This window comes from Anneissia japonica, unplaced genomic scaffold, assembly GCF_011630105.1.
Source record: "Anneissia japonica isolate Jap-2015-1 unplaced genomic scaffold, ASM1163010v1 scaffold4988_len2956909_cov206, whole genome shotgun sequence".
NCBI classification, from domain to species: Eukaryota; Metazoa; Echinodermata; class Crinoidea; order Comatulida; family Comatulidae; genus Anneissia; species Anneissia japonica.
The window spans coordinates 1,639,630-1,651,144 of NW_022696345.1; the positions used below are offsets into that span (position 1 = coordinate 1,639,630).

General features: G+C 34.8%; 1 protein-coding gene across 1 annotated transcript in view; it reads right to left on the reverse strand.

The window, feature by feature from the left end:
- Window positions 1-6,486, reverse strand: part of LOC117101843 (somatostatin receptor type 4-like) — a 17,393-nt gene extending 10,907 nt beyond the window's left edge. The window contains exon 1 of the mRNA XM_033241947.1: window positions 6,223-6,486. The gene's annotated coding sequence lies outside the window, so the exon portion shown is untranslated. The remainder of the gene's footprint in view (window positions 1-6,222) is intronic.
- Between the last annotated feature and the right edge of the window lie 5,029 nt (window positions 6,487-11,515).

Below are 11,515 nucleotides of genomic sequence, written 5' to 3' on the forward strand. Positions count from 1 at the left end.
TATATATATATATTATATATATATAATTTAACAGTGTTAACCGCTATCTTGATTTATATTATATGCAACTATTTATTATTACCTATTGTGGAATTGAGTGTATCTGGTGGTATTTGATAATGGTTATGACTCTCGCCTTGACAGCGAGAGGTCGCAGGTTCGAGTCCCAGCAAAAAAAATGTATGTAGGGCCTATGTCAAGCAGTATAAAGAGGCTCCCGGTGGTAGCCTCTTTTATTCATTGTCTAAGTCTCCAAAACCATATTGCTACATATATTTTCTTTAAAACCAACAGATGCACTGATTATGTTTAAATAACATAAAATGAACGTTACTCCGAATAAAGAGAGGGAGACCATGATTCAAGATTGTTTTCTTTAATATGGTAGTTTTCTTACTGTTCATTTTTTGTGTCAACACGATAGATCTCTTCTCTTGTTAAATGTATCTTTCGCTATTCAAAATATTGTTTTTGTTTTCAAATCTCATCTACACCATTCATAAGAAGTCTTTTCATCGTTATTAGAAACCTTTTTACCGTTATTAGAAGCCTAATTATTAAGCTTAGTATAAATTCACTCGTCACAGTGTTTGCGTTATTTGAGAATCAAGAGACCTATAACTCACCATAGTTTCTCTCACTTCAATTTTGAGTAAGTTGTAGCGGGTACTCTGTGTATAACTGAATTAAACAGTAAATTTAATCTTCTAATTGTGAAGAAAATGTCGCTTAGAACTATTTTAAGCGTGCCTACTATAACATTATTGTATTATATGTCATGGCCGGCGGAACCTGAGGCCGCCCCACTTTTTGGCAGAAAATATATAATGTCTATGCAGATTTTTGTATAAACGGAAAGAAATGCAAGAAAAGAAAGAGTGGCCCACCCCCAACTTTTTTTTCGATACCGTAATTAGTGAGGGCGTACTCTAATCCTATAACATACTAAATTGTAGTCTGTAGAATATTCAATCAATTTTAATTAAAAATCGTTATGACTGCAAATTTCCGGACATAATAACTTTATGCTAAAGAATAGTATCAACAAAACGGTAATTTAGTTACAAATACAGGAAGAAAATGTCATAATGAATAATATATGATCTCCGGAACATATAAATTATTACTCCGCTTTTAAAAAAATATAAAACAATCGAGCATGTTGAACAACTGAAATCATGTTATGTTCGAGCTCCTGCCTCGTGGGTGCCGTTTTTGATTTCCAGGATGTACAATTAACCGAAAAAGAAATTCGTTCGGCTATCTGACTTTTTAAGTGATTTCTGGGAAAGTTTAACTAAGTGTATTTAATCTTACTCTTTCTAATGTAACTCTTTCCGCTAAGTTTCGCCCCGTGTGTTTGTTGAACACGCGCGTATACCAGTCTCTGTTCTGATTAATAAGCTTTTAAGTGGATTGACACTATGGAAATGTCGCACGTGTGATGAATAAAGTTGAACACCAAGACGGACACTTGAGTTGTGAAAATGAGCTGCAAAGGTGACAAAAGTGATGAGTTGAAAGCAAGTGAGACAGAAGGTGCTCAGAATGACCCAAGTCCGCTGTACAAAATTTTTAACGTATAAACTCAAAATAAATTAATGAATAAACCGTTCCAAAAGAAAGATGAAAGAATTGTTTGACAATGGGCATGCAAGGGTGGCCGGAAGACGCGCAGTGTTAATAAAAAAAATGTTAACACCCCCAAATTTACCAATCAGTGGAAAACGGGCACAACTATATTCACAGAAAAAGTGCAGGAGGCCAACTGTATTGAACACATTACAGAGAAGTTATAATCAACCAGCAACCCTACCCCCAACCCCTCCAGCACTCTTTGGTCTGACCACACAAAACTAGTAACTTATAAGATAACAATTGTTGACTCAAAGAGACTAATCTCTTATGAATAATACAATTTACATTCTTAATACACTACTAGTATAGTATCTATATCAACAGAACTGACGCACTGTGGAGCGGAAAAGCGCTACTCTAGTCAATCTCTGGAAACGTTTCTGCAGAAACCGATGAGAAAGCAAGAAGAAATTGAACAACGCTTCTGGAAGAACAAAGAGTGCTCTTACACGAAACAGATCTTCACTCTTTGAAAAATAATTTAACAAATGTCAGAATAAATGAAGCCACTCATAATGAAATACATAGCTTTCAAAAAGTTTCAACAGCATAAACCACGACCTTCCCTCTGGAAAATACTCTGGAATACCATGAAGCCCACATTAGCCCTATGTACTTTACAGGGGACACGACAAAGATGTATGTTATCGTCAATCAAGAAGCACTGCCAGAATTGGCGAAAACGTGTTATTATGACTGGAGAGTCAAGTCGAATTATGGGTGTGTCTATAAGCAAACTAAAATATACTCTCTCCCATATGACAATGCTAATTTAGTGTGGTGCAACTTTCTCATACCAGCGTCTTAACCGTCATGGAGCATATCACTGAACATCCTCTAAGCTATTGTGTCACAGCCAATCATTGGGGATAGAAATAAAATAAGATTTTTTTTTACTTAGTTCTTACATAAATGGGTGAATGCATAATCCATCAGGATGTCAGAGTTTCAATGGAAATTAACATGATTGCAAGGAAACGCACACACTGAGTTGACCTCAAGTCCTATTTTAGAAATTTATGAATGAAAAAATATGTTTTAGGCCTAAGTCCAGACTTGAAGGATCTCAGACTCTGTAAGTAACCTTTTAAAGTCAGCTGGTAATCCGTTCCATAATTGGGAGTGGATACAGAAAACGCATGATTCTCAAAGGACCTCTTAAGCGCAATTTGTTAGCAGATCTGAGTGATTATCACGACCAAGAGAATGGCGTTAAGCTCTGGCCAGACTATCATTTATTTTTTATTTAACAAACTTGTGACAAGACTAAATATGGTCATGATGACATCACGCCATATATAGGCATATCATGACTATACATGGGCATACCCCAGTATTTGTGAAATAAAATTTGATAAGCTGGACAGAGCATTAGACAAATCGTAGAAATAAATGTATGAAAGTGGGATACATTTAAAGACAAGTCTCTCGGTAATAATAATAATAATAATAATAATATTAATAATAATAATAATAATGATAATAATAATGATAATGATAATGATGATGATGATGATGATGATGATGATGAAGATGACGATGATGACGATGATGACGATGATGATGATGATGATGACGATGATGACGATGATGACGACGATGATGACGATAATGACGATGATGACGATGATGACGATGATGATGATGATGATGATGATGATGACGACGATGATGATGATGATGATGATGATGACGATGATGACGATGGTGACGATGATGATGACGATGATGATGAAAATCTGTTTTGCGCCGGTATCCATCTGAAAAGATGCTCATGGCGCATCAACACAACAGTGCACTTCAAGGCTTAAATAATCCTTAACTCAAATTTATTTAATTATAAATTATCGGTAAGCCACTCCCATAATCGGAAAATTGGAATGAGACGATTCCATTTAAACGTATTCAAAAAAATTCATCTGATTTTTTTGTGCATGAAAAAAATGGAATAATTATCTTAAATAAACCAAGAATTACATCCCTGGTTTACCTAAAAGAATTATTCCATTTTCATGATTCATTTCATTTTCTCTGACGACTAGTCGTGCTGTGGTGTTTTGGACATGTATGTTAAGCGATTATGAGAATGTTCGGTAAACTGTATAAAAGAGAGTTTGCAATATCTAAAAGGAGGCGTAAGCGCGAATAAGTTGCTCAGTAAAATAAAAACCAGACAATTGTTTATTAAAAACTCCCAGATTAAACAGATGCCTTTTATGGAATCATTCTAAAATGGAATTTACTGTTTCTTTGCAAAAACACGTAGGTCTAATGGGATCGTTATTTTGTATCAAGGAATTCATTACTGTATATGGTTACAACTGGAGCGATACTTAACTCACGTAGAACATTTTCAGTCGTACTCGTTTTTGACATTGCTAACGTCTAATTTTATATATTACTAGGCAACGTGTGGACATCCAGTAATTTGTCGTTTTAATAATATGAATTCAACAGAGGGATTCATATTGGCTGACTTATGACAGCGCGTGTGCAATCTTGACACATTGAGTGCCAAAAAAGGCTTTCCTGAATTTTAACACAAACAAGCTCTTCCGAGAACATATTAAAATAATGTGAAGTTTATACTAACTGTAAATATTAGAAATTACATGCCACGTAAGATTTAGAGATTATCCATTATTTTCACTATTTTTACAAATTTACAAGACAATCAACGCTTTAGAGGAAGGGTGTTGGCAGTCTAGGTATGTACACATTAAAAAAGATAAAACGATGATCTCAGAATAATACAAAAATCATCATCTATTGCGTACTCTATCTGGGTGAAGGTAGGGTCACAGAAAATATGTTTTGTATTATGCAAAGCTTCCTATTGATCAGAATGTCTACTGATACGACTTATCCCTTCAATTACTGCCTCTACATTTATAACGATATAATCAATATTCACTTAGATTGTAGGCACAGGCGCCTAATAATGAGCGGATATGTTTTACCCGCTGGTTACAACGGTTTGCGCGAAATAAAAATGTCCCAAGTAGTTATTTTTAGCTATGTATTCATACGTGAACTTTGATATTAATAATTGTTTCGATAATTAAGCACCATGTGTTTTAGGTAGGCGATTAAATAGAATTCATTAAAATAATATATTTGACGTAAGGCCAATACACACGTCAGGTAATCTATAATGGCTTATTATAATACATAAGTGAAATGTTTAATAAAACTTTAGTTTACATTTCATATGTCCACTTGCTTTAAGAAAGCAAAGACATTAGTAAGTATAGTTAATATGCATTTGAGATAGGTAGGTCAGGTTAGATAGCAGAACGTATCATGTCGTTAAGAAAACAGAGGTCCTTGAGAAGATTTTAAGTTCTTCTAATTGTATCCACCCACATGTTCAATACGAATCAATCCAAGCAGATACAAAAAAATCCACTTTCTGATTTTTTTCCTTAACCACTTTTTGTCCATATGGTGGTCGACAGGCAGCTGACACTTAATAATTGTAAAGTATAATGTGTATAATTTGCCAAAGGTCACGACAAGGACGCCATCAAGAATCGGATTTGAGTTTAAATGTTCAGAACAACTGTGATAGCAGTGGACTAATAATTAGAACTAAGTACGCATCTAAAGTCTAAATGAAGTGGTCGAAGAGATTAAAATGTTGTTTTTTTTTTGTTGTTACCAGAAATGCTTTAGAATTTGTCACAAAAATATGTCTTATGATAAACTAAGGTGAATGTTGTTGCTGTTTTTGCTTTCTTAAGTTATTCAGTAACGTTTGAAGAAATATATGGTTCATGTAAAATGCATTCAAAGGAAAATTTTAAGATCTTGTTCATTGAATGGTGAATTGAGGAGAAAGTGTTTGTATGGAGACGACTGGCCTCTATGGTGAATTAAGGAGGGAATGTTGGTAAAAAGACGGTAGGCCCTCGATGACTATGAGGTTATTTTGTACAATAGATCTGGAGTCCTCGATAGCAAATTTCAATCTCCTCAGCCATAGCAATAATGAATTCGTTTTGGCTGACAATAACTTAAATTCTTTTCCTCCAGGCACAGAGAAAAACTTAAATGTACATAATCAAATATATATCATATTAACTGTTTAAAGACTTGGATTTGATTTTAAAACAATATAACCTACAAAAACATAATCATCATCATCAACAACTACATCATCAACGACATCACCATTGTAATTATCTTCATCCTCACCATCACTTTCCATCATCATCGCCATCATCATCATCATCATCTTCATCATCATCATAATCATCATCATCATCATCATCCCCATCAGTATCATTACATTGTCATCATCATTATCTTAATCATCATATTCCTCATCTTCGTCATCATCACCACCACCATTATCATCATCATCATCATCATCATCATCTTCATCAACATCATCATCATCATCAACAACAACATCAATTTGTAATTGCTAACGCGTATTAATTTAAGATAGTAAACTGACCAGTTGTATTAAATTATAACCTGTTTCATTATGTTTTAAATGTAATTGTTATATTGTAATAAAAGATTAATGCACCTACAGTTTCAGTTATCCAAACATAATGTACCTATCTATCTACTTACATGCTTTTTGTTGAAAAAGCGAATCAAAAGATGTAGATGTCAAATGAAGTTGAACAACCTTACTGCAATCAACACCTGCTCGGGGTCCTTTTGCAAATTATCAAAGAGAGCGAATTTCACAAATAAAAAATTAGCTTTCCAAATTTGTTTGTTTATTCATGGAGTATAAAATACCTCCATGGATTATTGTAAGAATGAATATGACGTCAAGCCGTCCGAACTATCAATAGTTGTGTATCTTCATACAGGTTGTGTTCAGCAATGTAGAAGCCCTTACTAGTTACTGAAGCATTAATGGTAACGAGCCACGACTCCAGAACTTATAGGTTTCTATTTTACGTAATACGTTCATCATACGCACGCGTGCATTGACAAGAAGGTAGATCATGTATTAGTCAATGAGCTCAATCCACAGTGTCGGCACTTATAATAGTTACTGCTTTGGGGCATATGACAATACTTGTTATATCTAAAATAGTGGAAGTAGCAATAATGGATAATACAAGGAAATGCAGAGAGATAAACAATATGCCACAAAGCAGCGTTCGCAATACAGCATAACAAATAAACAGATAACGTCAATATAAATTATTGTTAAGAGTCTTACGAAAATAACTCCTGTAATAATTATTCTTGCCCCATTGTTTTATTTACATTGTCACATTTCTTTTTCACAGTTGAATTACGTATATTAAATGTTTAAATGTATTGCGATGATTTTTTAATTCACAATAGTGTTACTGTACTTATTTCCAGATTAGTGTCATCATTTTTCCAATAAATTCAGATCTAGTTGATGTAAAGTTGCCGACACAATGCAGACTGTATGATATTTTCATATAAAGGAAATTACCAGTATTAACGTCATCATAATAATTGTATTCATAGTCTAATATGGCATACGATTATGATTCGTCTTGTGATACAGTGAACCGACTTCATACCTAATTAAATATACAAAAATTGAAATATTGAATTTGAATCTCGAAGAGTTGTATGGTACTGTAGATCAATGACAACTATTTGTTTAATATTACAACTTACATCAAAATACTGTACAACAAAAAAAGAGAAAAAACTGACTGTACATCTACAGATTAGTCAACGATCTTACAGCAATCTAAAAATGTATTACAGTATTATTTCCTATAATAATTATCATTCATAATATTTAAATATAATACATATTTCTAAGATGTAAGTAGTGCATAATATTGTTATTATTAATAAAATAATAACAATTACCGTATTATTATTATTATTATCATAATTTTCATTTTCATAATTATTTTTTTTACCATCAATATCATTTTTTATATTCAGTATAATTATCATCATTATCTTCTTCTTTATCATCAACAACATTATCAACATCATCAAAATTACAACATTATTATTATTATTATTATTATTATTATTATTATTATTATTATTATTATTATTATTATTATTATTATTATTAATAACAATAATAATAATAATAATATTATTATTATTATTATTATTATTATTATTCATTAGTCATTAGCAACATTTTTCAATTTCATAATCGGCATGAAGATTCGATATCCTTGTTTCATAGCACCATTGCCATTAGGTTTACAACCTATAGGCAATATGCGATAGGAGTAGGCGTATATGGGTCGGGTTCGATATCACATTAAGTGTTCCAGAGTTTACCCGTGAACACACCAATGCATACACGGAAAGTGCGTCCTATATAATTACCGTTGATATGTGATAGTTAAACTCTATATACCAACTTGATATGTTGCAATAAGCATCCAATTATTAATTGTATTACTTCTAAGCCAAACAGACATTTTTGGACTAATGTGACTAAATAGTACCATGGTGGATTTAATCACCAACAGCCTTCTTTACTTAGGCCTAGGTTAAGTGCTTTATTGCTCGGAGTTAGCTCTGTTATTTCAAAAAATAAGGTTAGCATTTCTGTCTAATTCTAACGTTTAATTGCCTCATCAGTCGTAAAGCTACTGATCCTGCAGACAATGATACTATGTCACTGTTTACGCATGTTTTGAAGTTTTCATTCGCTTCCAGTAAGGTGAAGGCCAACTCAGACAGCGTCGGCCGACGCAGCCCGACGCGATTTGTTGTCGCGTCGGGTCTGTGTGAGTTGAACGCAGACGCGATGGTGTGCGTCGGGGGCAGTCGCGTAGTAGAATATTAAACGTGTTTAATATTTCTCACGACGGCTTGAGAATGTCCCCGACGATAAATCGGATCGGGCTGCGTCGCCCGACGCTGTCTGAGTTGGCCTTAAGTTGTAAGCTGAAAGCTTCCCATTGTTGCATTCGTGTTGTGATATATTTTATATCGTATTTTTAACGTTTCAAATACACATTATATCTGACATCCTTCTAATAGTATAATAATGATTTTCTGATGCTGAATTGTTCCTTCTAATCCATTTTAATGTTCTCAATTATATCACAATTTTTTATAATACTTTAGAGGTTTATTAATAACAAATTCAATTTCTATGTTTAGTGTATCGGGCTCGTTTGTAATAAAAATGTTAGTTATGGGGCCATGTCAATGCGTTCTTTAAGATTTCAATTACTCAAAGAGCTTATTTGATGACCCTAAAATCAAGATATTAAAGATTCATGTTTTTTCCCAAAATCTGAATATCAGTTAGGCCTACTTGTTATTTAACACAAATTAAATTGACTATCATTATTAAAGCAAAGTCGGTGTATGTTTATATATATATAAAAATATATATATATATATATATATATATTTATATATATATATTATATATATTTGGACTTTACAGGGACGACGGACTGGCTGTCATCGAAAACGCATCAGGGGTTACACCCGACCGCATCAGGAAGGACATCACCAAAACATTCCACGACCTGGGACTCCGAATCACCATTACCTGCAACACTAAAGTAGCCAATTTCCTGGACATCACCCTCAACCTCGTACCGGTTCCGCCGCCCCTTAGTATGGCTCGGTAAATTAAAGTGGTACGTGAGCAACAGGAAGCCCTTTTGATGGTCTTTAAGTACCGGTATTTGTTGTGGTCGTTATGTCTGAGTTTACATTCGGTTTCGCCTACATAATTGCCGTTATTACATTTAGTTCAAAATAGTACTGTGCTGCGCTTTTGTACGGCGGTGACGGATACATTAGGCAAACTGGGTCCGGCAAACCGGGTTTCGGTCAACAAGGGTTTCGTCTTTTCGGTGAACTGGATTCGGCAAACTGGGTTTCGGCATAGTGGTCTAAACCTGGCAAACCGGGTTTCGGCAAACTGGATTTCGACCAACTGGGCTGATACCATCTTTTGATAACGGAGGGTTCTGAATATTTACAAGTTGAAGGAGCATATAACTGCATTTTAATCAGTTTGTTTGACACCATCAATATATTTAGGAAGTACAGCAATTTGATTAGCCTATAGGCCTAATGTTTTCTCGCGCATTCCCCCGACAAGGGTTCAGATTTCCCGGACGTAAGCAAAGTGGGCGTGGTCGGGCTTCGATTAAAAGGTTTCGAAAGTGGTCCAGGGGGCGAAGCTCCATAAAATTTTGACAATTTAGGGGTTTCAAAGGCATATTTAATCGATTTTAGAGTCTACTAATAGGTCTATGTAGAATATATATATAATTTTTTTGTCTCCGACACATTGTGCATTTTCTCCCCGACGGGGGGGGGGGGGAGGGGCCCCCTCGCCCCACCAACTTTTGATAATAAAGTTTCAACGATTTCAACAGGATGTGGTTCTATATTATGTACATTATCAACAGCGTCACGACGTCGACGATAAACTGGGATCACAGAAAATATAAATTAAGTAGGCCTAAAACATGTCTTGGGACACTCATTGCAATTTAATGCTCTAGTAACGCTGAGTTTCACCTACAGTGTTACACTGATCCTTAAGGATCAGACGCCTCTCTACATAGTATAATGATACGTAAATATATGTGTTTATACCATCTAAAACAAACAGGGGATTTTTAGAGAAGCGTTTAAGCCATGTGCTTTAATCCATGAGATGAATTTCCTGAGGAGATCGATAAATTGGATTGCTATTTTGACCTAGTTTCTTTTGGTAACAAAATCAAAATGTATGTCTTCGTCACACATGGATGCGCAGATAGAATGAAAGCCTATACTGTATATTTTCAATAGGTTCTTTTTTTACTGATTGGTTTTTGATTACCAGTTCAGCATTATATAGATTTACAATTTTTGCTTCAAATAATTGCAATACTCATGTGTGTCGAAACACGACCCATGACCAGAATCCTAACGCTGTTTCCGTAGGGCGGGTTTGAGCAGTGTTGCGTTTTTGCTTCTCTAACCTTGAGGCTGCTGGAGGTTCAAATCCTCGCTGTGCATTTTGCTTGTGTCCTTAGGTTATGCACTTTACCCACGGTTATCACTCCACCCAGGAGTACAAATGGGAAATGGGTACTTAGTAGGTCAAAAACAAAATTTGCTTTTTACAGCTGCAACATTATGCAATGGCGTATCTAGAAGTCTTGAAGTAGGAGTGCTGTTGGGGCGAGGGCGAAAGTGAAGAGGGGGCTCGATGATCGGTTGAGGAACGCTAATAAGGTGATTTTAGGTGATTTTTAGCTACTTGACCGAAATTTTTTTGGGGGCGACTGGAAGGGGGGAGTAATTTTTGGAGGGGCGTGCACCCTCCCACGCACCCCTAGATACGCCACTGACATTATGGAGTTCCATGTGATCCAATTATAGCCGGAGATAATAATGTTAAGCGCATAGAGGTATCCACAATATTCGGTCTATAAGTCGACCATCGTTTGTTTCATTTCATTTATTTTGTCTTTGACACAAACATGATAACAACAGACACTTTAGGATGTAGACGGGATTGTCAAAAGGTTTATTGAATCAACTATCAAGTGACTCTCCAACCACTTATAGTGGAAAATAAATTTAAAAGAACAAAAAAAAAAAAAAAAAAAAAAATCTGTTACCGGGTAGAATTCTCTCTGACTTATTTTCCTTAGCCCGCTATATGAAGGCATGTCGGATGAGGAGTGTCGTTAGTTTGATTTGAAACTGCAATATACAAATATTATAGGCCCTATTCAATGGTCTACCGGTTATTACGCAAACATTATCTAAAGAAAAAGTTTGGAAGTTCGAACCTCACAGGAGCCACAGTTCTCCATAAAACATATTTTGTTTCAATCATTATACTTGTTCGTTCGTGGTTAAACAAGTACGACAAAGTAGAAACGTACTACACGTTGACATTATAAAACATATATAT